Source organism: Scyliorhinus torazame, chromosome 8, assembly GCF_047496885.1.
Source record: "Scyliorhinus torazame isolate Kashiwa2021f chromosome 8, sScyTor2.1, whole genome shotgun sequence".
In the NCBI taxonomy this organism is placed as follows: domain Eukaryota; kingdom Metazoa; phylum Chordata; class Chondrichthyes; order Carcharhiniformes; family Scyliorhinidae; genus Scyliorhinus; species Scyliorhinus torazame.
The window spans coordinates 249,176,079-249,194,448 of NC_092714.1; the positions used below are offsets into that span (position 1 = coordinate 249,176,079).

General features: G+C 43.4%; 2 long non-coding RNA genes across 2 annotated transcripts; one reads left to right on the plus strand and one right to left on the minus strand.

The window, feature by feature from the left end:
- Positions 1–12,253: 12,253 nt before the first annotated feature.
- On the minus strand, positions 12,254–18,150 carry LOC140428519 (uncharacterized). The gene is made up of 2 exons (XR_011948806.1): positions 17,707–18,150; positions 12,254–13,475 (listed from the first exon to the last, which is right to left on the minus strand). It is a non-coding gene; the product is annotated as an uncharacterized lncRNA (long non-coding RNA).
- LOC140428518 (uncharacterized) lies at positions 16,770–17,410 on the plus strand. Its single transcript, XR_011948805.1, has 2 exons — positions 16,770–17,138; positions 17,243–17,410. It is a non-coding gene; the product is annotated as an uncharacterized lncRNA (long non-coding RNA).
- Positions 18,151–18,370: the final 220 nt, after the last annotated feature.

Consider the following 18,370-nt stretch of genomic DNA (forward strand, 5'->3'; position numbering starts at 1 on the left):
TTGCGTTTATATAGTGCTTTTCTCAGACACGTGGGCCGGAACTATCGGGCCGTTCACGCCAGCAGGATCTCCCGGTCCCGCCAATGGCGCACCCCTGCCATGGGTTTCCCGTTGGCAATGGCAGGACCAGAGTAGCCCACCAGTGGCAGACTGCCTCCACAGCCATGTGCGTAGAAAATCCCACCCATGGTGTTCCAAAGTGCTTTAAATTCAACAAAGTACTTTTTTAAGTTGTCACTGTTTAATGTAGGGGACCCAGCAGCCAATTTGTGCACAGCAATCTCCTCCAGGCAGCAATCTGACCATGACCGGAATGTCTGTTTATGCGGTGTTGGTTGAGGGATGAATATTGACCAGTTCTGTGGGATAATCTCCTGTGCTGCTTTGAATTCATGCCCCGAGATCATTACATCACCTGAGAGGTCAGACAAGTCCTTTCTTTAACCTTTCATATAAAACTTGCATCTCTAACAGTGCAGCACTCCCTCAGTAATGACCCTCTGACAGTGTAGCAGTCCCCCAGTACTGAACCTCCAACGGTGCAGCACTACCTTAGTAATGACACTCCGACAGTGCAGCACTCCTCCAGTCCTGAGCCTCTGACAGTGCAGCACTCCCTCAGTAACGACCTTCTGACAATGCAGCACTCCTCCAGTCCTGAGCCTCCGACAGTGCAGCACTCCCTCAGTAATAGATTAGTCAACATCTTTTCCCAAAGGTAGGGGAGTCTAAAACTAGAGGGCATAGGTTTAAGGTGAGAGGGGAGAGATTCAGAAGGGCCCAGAGGGGCAATTTCTTCACTCAGAGGGTAGTGAGTGTCTGGAATGGGCTGCCAGAGGTAGTAGTAGAGGCGGGTACAATTGTGTCTTTCAAAAAGCATTTAGATGGTTACATGGGTAAGATGGGTATAGAGGGTTATGGGCCAAGTGCGGGCAACTGGGACTAGCTTAATGGTAAAAACTGGGCGGCATGGACTGGTTGGGCCGAAGGGGCTGTTTCCATGCTGTAAACTTCTATGATTCTATGATTCTATAATGACCCTCCGACAGTGCAGCACTCCCTCAGTAATGACCCTCTGACAGTACAACACTCCCTCAATACTTCTCTGGAGTGTCAGTTTATATATTTGTGCAAAGTAAAATAAATAGTTTGGAAAAGATGTTAAATAGCATGTACTTGGGAATGAACGATTGTTTCAAAGTGTTTTTAAAGATTTCCTGAAAAATTCACCATCACTTGCGAAGATCTGGATAGGTTATATTGAACAAAAGTATTTCCTTTCCTGCACAGTGAGATTTGGAAAAGTTTCAGGAAATGGTGTTTGTCTACCTGAGACTATGAATCTATCATTAGTTTCAACAGTTAAATCATCAGCAGATTTGCAATATAAATGCACAAGGAGTGAAGTTTGTCCTGGTAGCAAGACGTCTTTCCCCCTCTGTTAATTAGTCTGTCTGGTTTCATGTGTGTCAACCCACTCTTCACTGCCTTACCCAAGTAACAATTCACAATGAGCAATGCCTTGAGAAACTGAAGCTGAGAATATTGATAGGTGACCTGATTGGGAACTTCAAGATGAGAAGGATTAGCATAGTGCAAATAGTAATAGATAGTTCAGCAAGACAGCAATAACGGGGCTTGCATTTAAGAGAATTAAAATAATTAATGAAGGAGGACAGTAAGAAAATTATTGGCCCAAAGGATGATTAGAACATGGGATTTTCTGGCAAGTGCTTCAGCTGAAAGGCCCGGTAAATTATTTTGAAAGAGAAATTGAAAAAATAGGTTTATCAGGTAAAGCAGAGGCTTCTCATGCACCTCTTTCAAATGGTTTATTGCATTTGCTGCTCGCAATGCGGCCTTCTCTGCATTGGCGAGACTAAACGCAGACTGGGAGGCCGCTTTGTAGAACACCTTTGGTCCATCCGCAAGCAGCACACAGACTTTCCTATCACTTGCCATCTCAACTCACCATCCTGTCCACATGTCCGTCCTTGGCCTGCTGTAATGTTCCAGTGAAGCCCAATGTAAACTGAAGGAACAGCACTTCATAATAACATAAGAACTAGGAGCAGGAGTAGGCCATCTGGCCCTTCGAGCCTGCTCCACCATTCAATGAGATCCTGGTTGATCTTTTGTGGACTCAACTCCACTTTCCCGCCCGAACACCATAACCCTTTATTCCTTTATTCTTCCAAAAATTATCTATCTTTATCTTGAAAACGTTTAATGAAGGAGTCTCAACTACTTCACTGGGCAGGGAATTCCATAGATTCACAACCTTTTGGGTGAAGAAGTTCCTCCTAAGCTCAGTCCAAAATCTACTTCCCCTTATTTTGAGGCTATGCCCCCTAGTTCTGCTTTACTGCCTTTCAGACTTAAAACTGAGTTCAGCAACTTCAGACTGTGGGGCGGGATTCTCCGCAATCGGCGCGATGTCCGCCGACCAGCGCCAAAAACGGCGCGAATCAGTCCGGCATCGCGCCGCCCCAAAGGTGCGGAATCCTCCGCATCTTGAGGGGCCGAGCCCTCACTTTGAGGGGCTAGGCCCGCGACGGACTGATTTCCACCCCGCCAGCTGGCGGGAAAGGCCTTTGGTGCCCCGCCAGCTGGCGCGGAAATGACTTTGCCGGGCGGCACATGCGCGGAAGCGTCAGCGGCCGCTCACGGCATCCCCGCGCATGCGCAGTGGAGGGGGTCTCTTCCGCCTCCGCCATAGTGGAGACCATGGCGAAGGCAGAAGGAAAAGAGTGCCCCCACGGCACAGGCCCGCCCGCGGATCGGTGGGCCCCGATCGCGGGCCAGGCCACCGTGGGGGCACCCCCCCTGGGGCCAGATCGCCCCCCCCAGGACCCCGAAGCCCGCCCGCGCCGCCTTGTCCCGCCGGTAAGAGAGGTGGTTTGATTCTTGCCGGCGGGACAGGCATTCCAGCAGCGGGACTTCGGCCCATCGCGGCCGGAGAATGGCCGGGGGGGGGGGCCGCCAACCGGCGCGGCGCGATTCCCACCCCCGCCGAATATCCGGTGCCGGAGAGTTCGGCAACCGGCGGGGGCAGGATTCACGCCAGCCCCCGGCGATTCTCCGACCCGGCGGGGGGTCGGAGAATCCCGCCCGTGAACTCTCTCCTCCAGCTTCATCCCATTTTTATTTTTACCAGTTTATTTTAATTTCTTGCATCAATCCATATTTCCCTCACCGTTATCTCCCCGCCCGCCAACCCACCCCATTGCGATCACCAGTTTCTTGTTACAAGTTGTCCACTGACACACTGCTTATCGTTATCTGCCATTAAAACATTCTGATCTCTTAACGTGCCTCCAACAGCACCCTTCCTAGCCATGATCACCACCATTTACCTTGTCTTTTTGCCCACAACATCTTTGTCAATCTCCACCTATCACTGGCCCTTTATCGAGCCCCACTGTTCCATGCCTCTCTCACAATAGTATAAATCAGATCCTATTTCCAGTTCTCTCCAGCTTTGGCAAGCAGTCATCCAGACTCGAAACGTCAGCTCCTTTCTCTCTCCACACATGCTGTCAGACCTGCTGAGATTGTCCAGCACTTTCTGCTGTTGTTGAAAAAAGTGGGAATGAGGGGTCCTAAAAGAGTGACATTAGACGAGGTGGCTCTTGTGGAGAAAAATACACACACTTATTTGGTGACAAGATGCATTTCTATGGGCAGCACGGTGGCGCAGTGGTTAGCATTGCTGCCTCACGGCGCCGAGGTCCCAGGTTCGATCCCGGCTCTGGGTCACTGTCCGTGTGGAGTTTGCACATTCTCCCCGTGTTTGCGTGGGTTTCGCCCCCACAACCCAAAGATATGCAGGGTAGGTGGATTGGCCACACTAGAAAATTGCCCCTTAATTAGAAAAAATGAATTGGGTACTCTAAAATTTTTTTTAAAGATGCATTTCTATGCTACGCATTCTATGTTTCATATGTGACTGCAAACATTCGTGTCACTGGGTATTCAACTACAGAAAGCGTCACAAAGAAGGCCAATCCTAGTTTGATCCATTGTCCACAAATGGACAATTCAAAGGAATGGTTACGAGAGATCAATCAACCATGGGGATTGTGGCTGACTTGAATAAAATCATAGAACCTTCAGCCCATCCTTGTCAGTGCTAGCCCTACATTGCTTCAGCTTCTTCTGCAATTGAGCTGTCTTCAATAAGCACCCATGTAATGCATTCCATATAATAATCTATTGCGTAAAACCATTTTTGATGTGATTTGCAGCTGACTGATCAAAAACCAGGGATCCAATCTTACAGCACACTGACTGAATTACATATCATTGAGTTGTAGAGCACAAGAATTAAGCAAAAGGATTTCAGTGTGCAACTGCAGAATGGAATTTCTTGTGTCAATGAGAAATGCCTAATAAAGCATGAATTACAAAGTCACAGTGTTGTTATAAACATTCTTTTGAGTGGAATGAATTCTGTCAACTCCAGAATGCTCAATCCCATTGAGTATTCTGTTAATGCAACACATAATGTATGTAATAAAAAATAATATTTTGTTTAGATTATGTAAATTAAGGCTCATGCGTACTGTATACAAATATAAACTGGTCACATGACTCGTGCAAGTTATGCCTGATATTTCTTTTTTTAATTTGAAGGAAGTATGTGCCCAGAACTATGTCATATGGTAAACGTCACCCTCAGTTTGTATAGGCAGATAGAATCGCTACAGTGCCATTCAGCCCATTGAGCCTGCACCAACGCTCCCACTTAGGCCCACTCCCCCACCCTATCCCCATACCCCCACCTAACTTGCAAATTCCTAGACACTAAGGAGCAATTTTATCATGGCCAATCCACCTAACCTGCACATCTTTGGAATGTGGGAGGAAACCGGTGCAACCGGGGGAAACCCACGCAGACACGGGGAGAACGTGAAAACTCCACAGTCACCCAAGGCCGGAATTGAACCAAGGTCTCTGGATCTGTGAGGCAGCAGTGCTAACCACTGTGCCACTGTGCCACCGTGCCGCCCCTACGGGATCCAGCCCGCAGCTCAGAAAGAGCCATCAAGCTAGAAGCTCTGATGAAAAGTCATTGACCTGAAACATTAATTCTCTTCCTTTCTCTCCACAGATGCTGTCTGACCTGCTGCATGTTTTCCAGCACTTCTTGCTTTTAATTCCTGATGTACATCATCTGCAGAATTTTGCTTTTGTTCAAGATAGAAGGAAGTTATTTCCCAGTTGGAGGAAGGACAATTTATTGTGACTAGGTCAAGAGCTGTATTGGTAGAAACTTGACAGTAAATGCCTGAATGGTTATAGAGAATGGGCAGGACAGTGTAGTTAAGGCCAGGATTAGATCAGCCATGCTCGAATGGCAGAGCAGACTTGATGGGCCAAATGGCCTAATTCTGCTCCTTTATCTTATGAACTTATGAGTACCTAGCCTGCACCTTTGACCAAGGAGTATGATCTGTTAGGACTGAGGTGAGGAGAAATTTCTTCACCCAGAGAGTGGTGAATCTATGGAATTCACTACCACAGAAAGTAGTTGAGGCCAATTTCGAGAAGGAATTAGATATGTTTCTTGGTGCTAAGGGGATCAAGGGATATGGGGGGGAGGTGCAATCAAGGTATTGAATTTGATGATCAGCCATGATCATAATGAATGGCGAGCAGGTTCGAAGGGCCGAATGGCTTTCCTCTGCTTCTATTTGCTGTGAATGTTTCTAAGTATGATGCAGCAAAGTCCAAAAGAGGAACTACATAAAAACCCACTGGAGAAAGATTGGAAAATCACTCCAAGCCATGCATCATCCTAGCCCAAAACTATATCACTGTTCCTTCATTGTCACTGGATCAAAATCCTGGAACTCCTTTCCTAACAGCACAGTGCGTGTACCTGCACCACATGGACTGAAATATTTCAAGAAGCAGTTCAACACCATCTTCTCAAGGCCAATTAGGGATGGGCAATAATTGCTGGCCTAGCCAGTGACAACCACACCCTGAGAATGAGTAAATAAAAAGAGAAAAGCAGCAATTTTTTTTTTGGGAGGCTCGGCATACATGATTTGACAACAGTAAAAGTTGCACAATGAGTTCATGTGGACAACATTGTACAAAGTGCACCACCGGAGCTTTATACTGAGTTTCAAGATATTTGTGACTTTATCAGGTAAGTTTATGATCCATAAAAAGGTGACGTGCCTGCTGAGCTGCAATGGGCCTGTGTTTTCCTTCCGAAATCCCATAACCCTTTACAAAGCTGCATATCGCTGAAACTCAGGGTGAGCCAAAGGCAAAACTTCCCATTTCGCTTGAACAAATAATACAAGCAAATCACTTTTGGAACAGGTCATTCACAAAGGATATTTTTCACAGGGATTGCTGTACATTTGTTCTTACTTCTTCAGCCAATTTGTCTCATTTGCCGAAGCATGGTCTACTGGGATACAGAAGCTCGGCCCAAATTCAGAGATAGGCGTCTGACAAGGTAAAACAAAGCAGAGAGATTAAAAACATGCTCTGGGCAGACAGGAGCCTAACTCTCCCTGTTAAAGATTATTCAGACTCCTTCTCTGGAAACCTCCACATTCTCTGAAATCCTGGCAGCAAACCAGTAGTCTAGCAAGCTTGTGTAAATTAACTAAATTAACCCTTTGCACACATGTTGCCGAAAGTGCAGGATCCATTAATTAATTCTATTTCATTATAAAGTTCTCTTGATCAATCTGTAAAATTACACATAAATTAGATTTAATATTTTGAAAAGATCCTACAGTGAGCTAGCCAAAAGATCATTTTTTAGCATTTCCCAGCTATTTACCTCCATATAATTTCTCTTCTGCCAAGACAGCAAAGAGTTGGGCTGGAAACGCCCGCATTCCTTGCAATGCCAATGTTTTTTTTCATGGTTTGGTTTTTAAATAATTTGTTTCTATTGAGCCACACTTAAAAAGTCCTTTGCTTTGGCTAATGGTAGGGATTTGCTGGCCTCTTAGTTGAGAACTAACAAATCTTATATATAATAAAGCACAGGCAAGAGGGGGTTACAATTGTGTGCCACCCTTCAGTTAGTCAGAGGACATTGAAAGTCACAGATGAAGCATGAGCAAATTGGAAACATTCTAAGCCTGCTACAGTTTGAAGGGTGAATAAAGGGTGTCTCGCATATCTGTGCCTGCCTCTGGTTTTATTTGCACAACTGGTCACTTGTTCTCCTTACACACTTACCTGCTTACTGACATTTTTCTGTAATCTCTATGATGCATGTTCGCAGCTAATTACCACTGCGTTTTCACTTGAACATGTGTCTTTCTGCCATTTTTTGTCAACTGGCTCGAAGTGGATGCATGAAGTGGACCGTAGCTCACAGCAATACTTTGAACTGTGGTTCTTCCACTATACAGAAACAGGTATTTCACAAAGTGAAATGAATACCTGAGTTACTGAACTGCCAGCTGAGTTAAATGAACTTCCAATGTCAAAATTACAAACAGAAAAACAAAAATGCTTTAACGTCTTCACATTAAGCAAAGTAATTCTTCGCTGCATCAAAAAATTGATTATTTTTACTTCTAAGATCCAATTTCAGCGACAACCTCGCCCTCTGATCATAGTACGGCATGAAACGAAAATGGTCATTCTACCTTGCAAGCTTAGACTTGGCCACATGGAAATAAGCTGCAGTTAGTATTTATATGAAGCTTACTCATTTTGAACATGTGATATATTTTCAATGAAGGTTCGCTGTTATGGTTTATCAGTCCCAATCATCAATCTAGTCAGTAATGATTGAATAATGTCAAACTGTGGATCACTGTCCTACATATTAGCTAACAGAGACTCTTTGACTAAGAATGTTTTAAAGAAGGAAATGAATTGCAAAGCCTTTCGCTCCCCCAGTAGCTATAGCCAGGCTGGTCAAATTGGAAATCCAGATAAATGAACCAATTTTGGCTGCATTTGAAAATGGAAGGTGCAAAACTGCTTTAAAACATTTCACTTCACTCAAGACATTTTCTTTCAGAGAAAGATTTCTGCAACCACAAGAACATAATGATTCACAAGTTGTCAGAAAGTGCAGACAACATCTTTGACCAAACTGCACTTTCTTTCCATGTAAATATAAATGACATTATGACACTTTCCTAGATTCCTACGCAGTCATGGCAAATACTGATCACGATATCCTCCAATATTAATTACAACATGCAAAATTGACATGCACCATGTTATTCATAACATCAGCTTAATGACTGGACAGCATAGTGGAAGAGTGGTTAGCACTGCTGCCTCAGCACCAGGGACCCGAGTTCAATCCCAGCCTTGGGTGACTGTCGGTGTGGAGTTTGCACGTTGTCCCTGTGTCTATGTGGATTTCCTCCAGGTGCTCCGGTTTTCTCCCACTGTCGAAAGACGTGCAGATTAGGTGGGGGATTGGCCATGCTAAATTGCCCCTTAGTGTCTAAAGGTGTGCAGGTTGGGTGTTTTTTTTCCTTTTAAAAAAAATAAATTTAGAGTACCCAATTCATTTTTTCCAATTAAGGGGCAATTTAGCGTGGCCAATCCACTTACCCTACACATCTTTGGGTTGTGGGGGTGAAACCCACACAAACACAGGGAGAATGTGCAAACTCCAGATGGACAGTGACCCAGAGCCGGGATCGTACCTGGGAGCTAGGTGCCGTGAGGCAGCAGGGCTACCCACTGCGCCACCGTGCTGCCCAGGTTAGGTGGGTTATGGGGATAGAGCGGGGAGAGTTGGCCTAGGTAGGGTGTTCATTTGGAGGGTCGGTGCAGACATGATGGGCCAAGTGTCCTCCTTCTGCACTGGAGGAATTCTATGATACTAATGTCCACGTCATTTTGCATGGCTTACCTGTCCCATTACTGGGGACACTGCCATAGTGATGGTGGGAGGGGTTTGGGGGGGCACTTTTGGCACAACCAGAACATCTCGCCAGCAAGAAGAGCCAGAATCTCCAATCCAATGTTTCACTTATGTGGTGCAATTTTGAACACATTGCACTTGACAAGTCTTCATTATGCAATCTATTCAATTGCAATGTTACAGAATACTGAGGTCTGTTCTAATGCTGATTCTACATAACAACAAATTAGTTTATTTTCTTCAAAAATATGCGGAATTCATGAAATTTATCAAAGTACATTACAAAACATTCCAATCTGAAAATTACAGAAAGCCACATATAATTTGACTTGTCTCCATATATTATGTTCCATTCCTAGGTATGTAGGGATTCCTAAATTGTTCTGCTAAAATGTCCTCACTGCTGGTTCTGCAGCTGGAGGCGCTGGGTTAACTCAGTGCACACACATCACTCTGTTAACTTTTCATGTGTTCTGTTTGCAAACCCAATCTCCATTCAATTTGTCTCACTATTCAGTTGCGTTACTAAGTAATTGTCAAATTTATCAGTGGGAGTTGTCTAGTGACTGCCAGCAGACTGACAGAATGCACACCTCACATAAAGTCAACACACTGGAAACTTAGAGGTTTTGTCTTTCACTGCTATGGCCAGTGAAACAATGGAAACTTTGAGGGTCAAAAAAAATTAAACACAAATAAAGCATACATATATCTGTGGAAAGAAAGGAATTGCAATTGCTGGAAATCTGAAATAAATAGAAAATGCTGGAAGTAGACAAAAAGTTATTAGTATACTGTTAAAGAGACAGGCAGGTTAAAATTGTACGCATTGGGCCTTAGAATTATTCTGAAAAAGAATTAATACACAAAATATTAAACTATTTTTCATTTTATGGTCTTGCTGTGTATGCTCCACATGTTTTGAAAATATTTATTTGTGCTTGAGGACATATTATGGTATTACTCTCCATGCACTCCATCGATCTGACCAAGGCTTTTGACTCAGTCAATCAGGAAGTGCTATGGAAGACCCTGTCAAAGGCTGGCTGTCCAGAGAAATTCATCAACATCCTCCAACTCCTCCAAGACAAGATGTCAGCAACAGTACTTACCGACAGAAATGAGACAGAAACCTTTGCGGTCAAGACTGGATTCAGCAGGGGTGTAATCACCCCCGAACCTTTCTCCATCTTTATTACAACCATCCTTCACCTTGTCAAGAACAAACTTCCCAGTGGAGTAGACATCATCTACAGGTTGGATAGAAAACCTTTCAAACTCAACAGGTTGAAATCCAAGAAGAAAATGACACTAACATCACTCATGGAGCTTCAGTATGTGGAAGACATCGCCATCTCCACTCCCTCAGAGAATCTCCAAGCCATGCTTGATGCCTTCGCAGAAGCATACCAAAGAATTGTTCTCAGCCTCAACTTCAAGAAGACTCAAGTCCTTTACCAACCTGCCCCAGGGCAAGATCCAGTCTCTCCCACCATCAAGATCAACAGAGAAAGCCTCCCTCACGTGGAAAGTTTCCCCTACCTGGGGAGCCACCCCTTATCTGAGGCTGACAACGATGTGGAGACCCAGCATTGTATTCAATCTGTGACCACCTCCCTCAGATGCCTAAGGATGAGAGTCTTCGAGGACAATGATATCCATGCAGATATCAAGATCCTCATGTAAAAGGCAGTCATCCTCCCAACTTTTCTATACAGATTAGAAACTTGGACGACAAACAGATGCCACTTCAAGGACCTGGAGAGGTACCAGCAATGGTTCCTTAGATGGATTCTCTGCAGCAGGGCAGGCGTTCTAACATCAATGTCCTTGAAGGAGGCAAGAGCACCAACAGCAAGGTCGAGATCATCTGAAACCAACTCCACTGGGTTAGCCACGTGCTTAGAATGCCAGAGTATAATAATAATCTTTATTATGTCACAAGTAGGCTTACATTCACATTGCAACGAAGTTACTGTGAAAATCCCCTAGTCGCCACATTCCGGTGCCTTTTCGGGTACACTGAGGGAGAATTCAGAATGTCCAAATTACCAGACAACATGCCTTTTGGGACTTGTCGGAGGAAACCGGAGCACTTGGAGGAAACTAATGCAGATACGGAGAGAACTTGTAGACTCCGCACATACAGTGACCCAAGCTGGGAATCGAACCTGGGACCCTGGTGCTGTGAAGCAACAGTGCGAACCACTGTGCTACCCTACTGCCACTGCCAAAGCAAATCTTCTTCGCCCAGCTCTTGGAAGGCTTCTGAACAGGTGGAGAACAAAAGAAGCACCCTGAAGGCTTACCTCAAGAAATACAACATAGTTATCAATGCCCGGGAGGGGCGGCATATGGCACAGTGGTTAACACTGCTGTCTACGGCGCTGAGGACCCAGGTTCGAATCCTGGCCCTGGGTCACTATCTGTGTGGGGTTTGCACATTCTCCTCGTGTCTGCATGGGTTTCACTCCCACAGCCCAAAGATGTGCAGGTTAGGTGGATTGGCCACGCTAAATTGCCCCTTAATTGGAAAAAAAAAATAATTGGGTACTCGAAATTTAAAAATAAAATCAATGCCTGGGAAACCCTTGGAGCCATACTTGGAGGAATCACCTGATTGAAGGGACACAATTCTTTGAGAACACCCGACAGCAAGAGGAGGCCCAGAAAAGGAGCCTGAGAAAGGAATACCAGTGGGCTTGAGTCCAAGGTCCGATCCCACCTCCCAAAAACACCTGCTAAGTTTGTGATCAGAAATGCGGCTCTATGCCGAGGACCCAGGTTCAATCCCGGTCCTGGGTTACTGTCCGTGTGGAGTTCGCACATTTTCCCCATGTCTGTGAAGGTCTCACCCCCACAACTCAAAATGATGTGCAGGGTAGATGGATTGGCCACACTAAATTACCCCTTAATTGGGAAAAAAAGAATTGGATACTCTAAATTTATATGTTTTAAAAATAGGCCATGCAAGAACCCACAGAACCTGTGACCAATAACACAAAGTTTCTTAGGTGGACAATCATACTCGTTAGTGAGTGATTGCCGAAGAAGAAGATTTTATGTGTAGATTTTTTTTCTTTTTTAAAAATAAATTTAGAGTACCCAATTATTTATTTTTCCAATTAAGGGGCATCTTAGTGTGGCCAATCCACTTAGCTTGCACATCTTTGGGTTGTAGGGTTAAGACCCATGCAAACACAGGGATAATGTGCAAACTCCACATGGATGTATAAACTGATATGGGTGGAACGATCTCCTGTGAACTCCAAAGACTTAAAAAGAGTTGTTCAAATACAATTACATTTGGACTATCATTTAAGTGTAAATTGTAAAAGCGAGGTTAAGAAAATGTTCAGCATACGACTTCTATAGTTGCAGGATGAATGAGAAATTCTTTATTGGACATTTCTTCTTAGCATATATGACACTAAATTTGTCTGCAAATTACAATGATACATGTCTATCAAACATACTGAACGTTGTACCAAACTACCAAAAAATTTTGTAAATTAGGTTTGTACAGTGCTATTGGCTCATCAAGTTTGTCCTTTATTATGCAATATTATTGACATAACAAATCAATCAATTGCCCAATATTCAGATATCAAACTCTTTCACACATTGCAATGATACATACTTAGATATCAGCTTTGAAACATCATTTTTGGCAGTTAATAAATGTGCAAGCTCCAACAGAAATTTCGGACTCGCACTACAATATCAACTCAATATCATGTTCTTGGTAACATTGCATTTTATTCCTTGTGTCATTATGTACAGAATAATTAAAATAACATGCTGGATCTATATTTTGTATTGCAAGAAATAAACCAGCTCTGGGCAAATCTTACCAGTTAGATCTTGTAAAATAGTTTATTTTCTTAGGATTTTTACATTGCGTATTTAAAGCATAAAGGAACGAATCATATTAAGAAACTTTGGAACTATCAATTATGTACTTATATTAGACAACAAAATGTACCGAGCACTCAGAAAGCGCACCCTGTTTAAGCTTCCTTTATTCTTTATGCTGAGTTAACTGTATACGATGTGAAAATCAGTTCAGGACAATGATTAAACAGCCCGGTCAAATCTACTGTATCAGCTCACATACGAAGACTGACCACTTGAACCAGGTACTGAAAGTCTGTAGTTACCCGTAGAACTATTTCCTAGGTGAATTGGCACCTTTGGGGAAAGAGGTAGAAAGTTGAGGAATGGATTCTAATCCCACACAGAATGATGGAATGGAAAATTCTCTATTAGCTCTTTCTTTGCTGACTGCAAGAATATTTCTAGAAATTAATGTGACCAGTACAATCTGTAATTAGCATTTGTTTACAAAACCAAATGCCCTATAATTTGGCAGAAAAGTATCATTTCACTTCCAGAGCTCTTGAGCGCAGTCTGTTTGGGAAAGGGTTAAATTCACAGTGGTGCACAAGGGGACGTTTTTTTTTTTTACAGTTGATATTTAGGATTTTTTCTCAGCAATTTTTAGATATTTGGTCCATCTGCTTTTGGTCCACCTATCGCACGGAAAGGTTTTGGGCTCCAAAAGTACCCTCTGTGTTCCACAGCTGACATCCCTCACCTAGAGAAGTATAAGGTTTCCGCAGTATAAGTTTCAAAAGCACATACCCCACATAAATACAGGTACAAATATCAGGGTCAGGAAAGTTATTGAGAATCAAATGTTAAAAACATTTGGGTGCATGCCAACTGTGGCAAATTGGACTTGCTGATTTGAAGTTGCACTATATTGAATTCCCTTACAACGAGTTCATTGATTTCTGTGACACAAAAAGCCTTTTATCTCTGTTATCAGTTGGGCTGAGAATAGCTGTTATTTTTGTGGTTATTAAGTGTAATAGAACAGATTGAAATATTTTGTAAATAATCCAATATGCGACTAAGAATACAAACGATGGCTAAATTTAACTGAGGATCTGTCGTGTGTGCTGTAAAATGATTTGTACACACATAGCTTGGAGCTTGTTGGAATGTTCACATTTTATTGAATCACATATTGTACTCTGATAATTATTAAAATAGCATCATAAAGCATGGCAAGAATTAAACATAAATCAATATGCATGTTGGTCAATATAAGCAATATATGGGAACCTTCCCTAGCAACTGAACTATATCCCAATAACATGACTCTGGTGTCACTTCACACCACTGTTTCTCCAACCTTTTACAACACATTCAGGTCACAGCTTTTCCATTGATGTAAACTAGCCTTGGCCATGTGTCGACACAAAACTTGAATTCCAGAGAACAGGAACATAGAAATTAGGAGTAGGAGGAGGCCATTTGACCCTTCGAGCCTGTTCCGCCATTCATAATGATCATGGCTGACCATACAACTCAGTATCCTGTTCCCGTTTCCCCCCAAATCCTTTGATCCCTTTAGCCCCAAGAGCTATCCCTATCTCCTTCTTGAGCTTTTGTCCTCAACTGCTTTCTGTGGCAACAAGTTCCATGGGCCGACAACCACTCTCTGGATGGAGAGGTTTCTCCTCATTTCAGTCTTAAATGGTTTACCCTTAGACTGTGACCCCTGATTCTGGACTCCTTCGCCACCAAGAACATCCTTCTTACGTCTACCCTGTCTAGTCCTGTAGACTTGTGTAGGTTTCTCTGAGATTCTCCCCCCCCCCCTCATTCTTCTAAACCTCAGCGAATTTAATCCTAACTGACTCAATCTCTCCTCATACATCAGTCCCGCCATCCCAGGAATCAGCATGGCAAAGCTTTGCTGCACTTCCACCATTGCAAGAACATTCTTCCTCAGATAAGGAGACCAAAACTGCACACAATATTCCAAGTTTGGTCTCACCAAGGCTTTTTATAATTGCAGCAAGATATCCTTGCTCCTGTATGCAAATTCCCTCACTATGAGGGCCAGCATACCGTTTGCCTTCTTTTTCGCCTGCTGCACCTGCATGCTTACTTTCAGCAACTGGTGTACAAGACACCTAGGTCTTGTTGTGCTTTCCCCTCTCTCAATTCAGCCTAAAAATATTTAGCCAAGCATTGAAATCTATTTTAGAAACTTGAAAAGTATTAATAACACTTCCAGATCCTTGCAAACAGGGAACATGATATCTTATAACAATACAAGGAGACCATTCATCCCCTCTAGACTGGCAGACCATGGCGGCTATGTGCTCAAACCCATTTACTTACCTTTGCTCCATATCTTTTGATATTGTTACCTGATACAAATCTATCAACATCAATCTTGAAAGTTTGAATTGGTCCAACATTCAAAGCTCCTTGGGGGAAGAGAGTTCCAGACACTAACTACCACTTATGTAAAGAAGTGCTTCACAATTCACTCCAAAATTACCTCCTGCCTATTTGGGACAGTAAAGTAAAATTGTGAAGAATAGTTCATAAAACTGAATCTTATATCAGAGTTAAGAATTGAATTGGTGATCTGAGGCTAATGTGCTCTGCAATGCAATATTCTGGGCTCTGTGGGTGGCACAGTGGTTAGCACTGCTGCCTCACAGCACCAGGGACCCGGGTTTGATTCTGGCCTTGGGAGACTGTGTGGAGTTTGCACATTCTCCCCATGTCTGCGTGGGTTACCTCCGGATGCTCCAGTTTCCTCCCACAGCCCAAAGATGTGCAGGTTAGATGGATCGGCTATGCTTAAATATCCTTTAATGTCCAAAGATGTGCAGGTTAGGTGGGGTTACGGGGGTAGGGTGGGGAAGTGGGCCTAGGAAGGGTGCTGTTTCAGAAGATTGGTGCAGACTCCATGGGCCAATTGGCCTTTCTGCACTCTGGGCTTCTATGAATATTCTCTGGCCATCAATAATGCCGCACCTGCGTGCTTTGGTACTGCTATCCAAGATGTCAGGTTTTGATGTTTGCATTAGGACAGGGTGGGTGATGCTAACATATTCTTCATCCTTATGAAGGTACACAGGTTTGCAGGGAATACAGTGGGTCCTCGGCGCTTTGAAATGGCGGTTTGCTACCACACTGGAGTAATACTGCACTTGGTGCAAACTCCAACCGGCATCTTGTAAAAAAAAGTGATTATAATAGTTTCAGCACCACTTACCTTTGCAACACCCAACAGTAATTAAACCATTTTAGATCATCATTTCTCTGTAACCTAATTAATGCCTTGATTAATTAAGTGCCAAATTTATACTGCCACTTTTGTGCTGATGTTGGACCTAAACTTGTTTTAGATTGGTGTGAAAGTTTTAGTTTCACTGCACTGGAAACGTGCAATCTCATTGAAAAATACTTTTAACCGTAAGTGAAATTAAATCTGAAATGACCCAAACACTGATTGGAGTCAAGTTATAATATAAGTAGGTCACGCGGACGCAGTATTATCTGGAGAATATTGGGAATTTGCTAATATATAATTAATGGGAAATATTGTGTTGCAGCCAGCAGAGAAGCTCATGTAAAAGCTCAGAGTCAGCCTCCAATCAGACACTTTTCATGTCTCATCGTTGCTCGGGATTTCTTCTGTTTCTGAACCAGATAAAATCAGTCTATATACTTGTCTGACAACTGAGTAAGGTAAATTAAGGCCAATTTTAGCATGGTAGTAGAATGCTGTGGATTACACTCTGTGTGAGTGTGTGTCACCACGGCTGTGGTAAGATACCTTCACAGAATACCTTGCAGGTTCCTTAATCTTGAACAGTTCGGGTTTCAGATGCATCTTTTCTCTTATAACAAAGTGCTGACAGAACATAACCGATTTAAACAAAACACCCCCACAGGCTTCGTAATGAGGAAATTAGCCTTCCCTGAAAAACAATTAACCAATAACCCAAAACTTGGGAGTGATTTTCTCCCCGTTCACCGTTCGCAATGTCAGTGCACCCTCAAGCTCCAATGATAACACCGCTTCCGGTGGCCTGATGCTTTCAGCAGGCAGGTCTGAGTTACCCGGGGGGGGTTGCCTCAAGCTCAACTCCAAATGCCAACTCAGAAATGTTGCCTGCATGCTCTGGAGTGGACCCTGGAGTCGGCTTGCGACCAATGCTACCATGTTCCTCCTTCTAAGCGCATCTCAAACCCCATCTCGCATGAATGCCAAAGTGGGAATATAACCAACTGCAGCCTCAGGAGCGGGCCGGGCTGTATGAAGGTGAACTGAATAGACCCCGAATGAAAATGGCACATTTCCGTCTTAAAAACTGAACCTTGTTTCAAAAACAAAAATATTTGGCTTCGTAACCGGGGAGAAGTGATAAGTAAACCATGGGACGTAAGGCTACCGCATCACTTACTCTTTATTAATGTAGCATCTGCAGACATTTTTGGAAATAATATTATTTTGTTGACCAAACCATGTCTGATTTATTGTTACAGCGGAATTGCCCCAATTGAAAACCCGCGTTTCGAGTTATTCGTTGTTGGATTTGAGCGGCACCCGAGTCAAATTTTAATGATGTTAGAGCATTGTCCTCAACAATAAAAACAAACTAATGCAAGCTCCATTGGTCGGTCAGGAGCGAAGCAGAGTATGTGATTATTCAACAGATTCGGTTACTGCTCTAAGGATATTCGCCTTCCAAAACCGCATGTCCCAATTACTGATTGAAAATCCTGTTGTTTTATCGTGAAACACAATTTGTGTTTCCCAATGTTAAAAGCAGAAAATATAGATTTAATTCCGCCTTTAGTTTCATTGCAAGGACGCGGCTTTCAGTCTAAAGGGCGGGGGGGGGGGGGGGGGGGGGGGGCATTCGGTAATCGTTTACTTTCTGCTGATTTGCTCTCATCAGCGGATTATTAGGATTTGGTAACTGTTTAACAGAGGCCGCTGCATTTACCTGACCGCTGGTTTTGCTTTCGGAAAGGCGGTCTGTCCCCAACAAGATGTTCTTTTTTTTTTCTCCAAATCAAACTGTGGCCAGGTTACCGGCTATAAACAGCCTGTTGCGAATTCCCGGGAGGAGAAATGAAAGAAACGTGTTTGCAATTTGAGTTGCAATCAAATTGGCGACAGATCCGATATTCACCTGGTCACAGGTGACACTGGGGGTTGCCGCCTCGTTCTGTTTCGACACAATCGCGTACACTTTCCGTGTGGGAGAAGCATTGAATCATTGCACGCTTCTGTTGCCGTTTAAATATTAATTTATGCAGGAGACCCAGCACGATTTGAGAAATATAAGCGCGTACCCGCCACATCTTTTGGGCCCAGGATGTTGGCTGCATCAATTTCGCGCGTCAGTTTCACAAATTAGCTGAAAGTTCGAAATCAACATAAAGGGTGGGATTTGAAACGTTTCCATGATATCAATATTAATATATCAGATCCATAATCGTTCTGAATTAAAGCAACAACATAACCTGTTATCCCAGAATGACCCCCCCCCCCCCTGTCAGATTTTACTCAGACTCTATATATTACATGTAATTTCCGATGTCAATATCACCAGAATTGATTGTCGACGGGATCTCGTTACAGCTGAACAAACTTATAATCTTGAT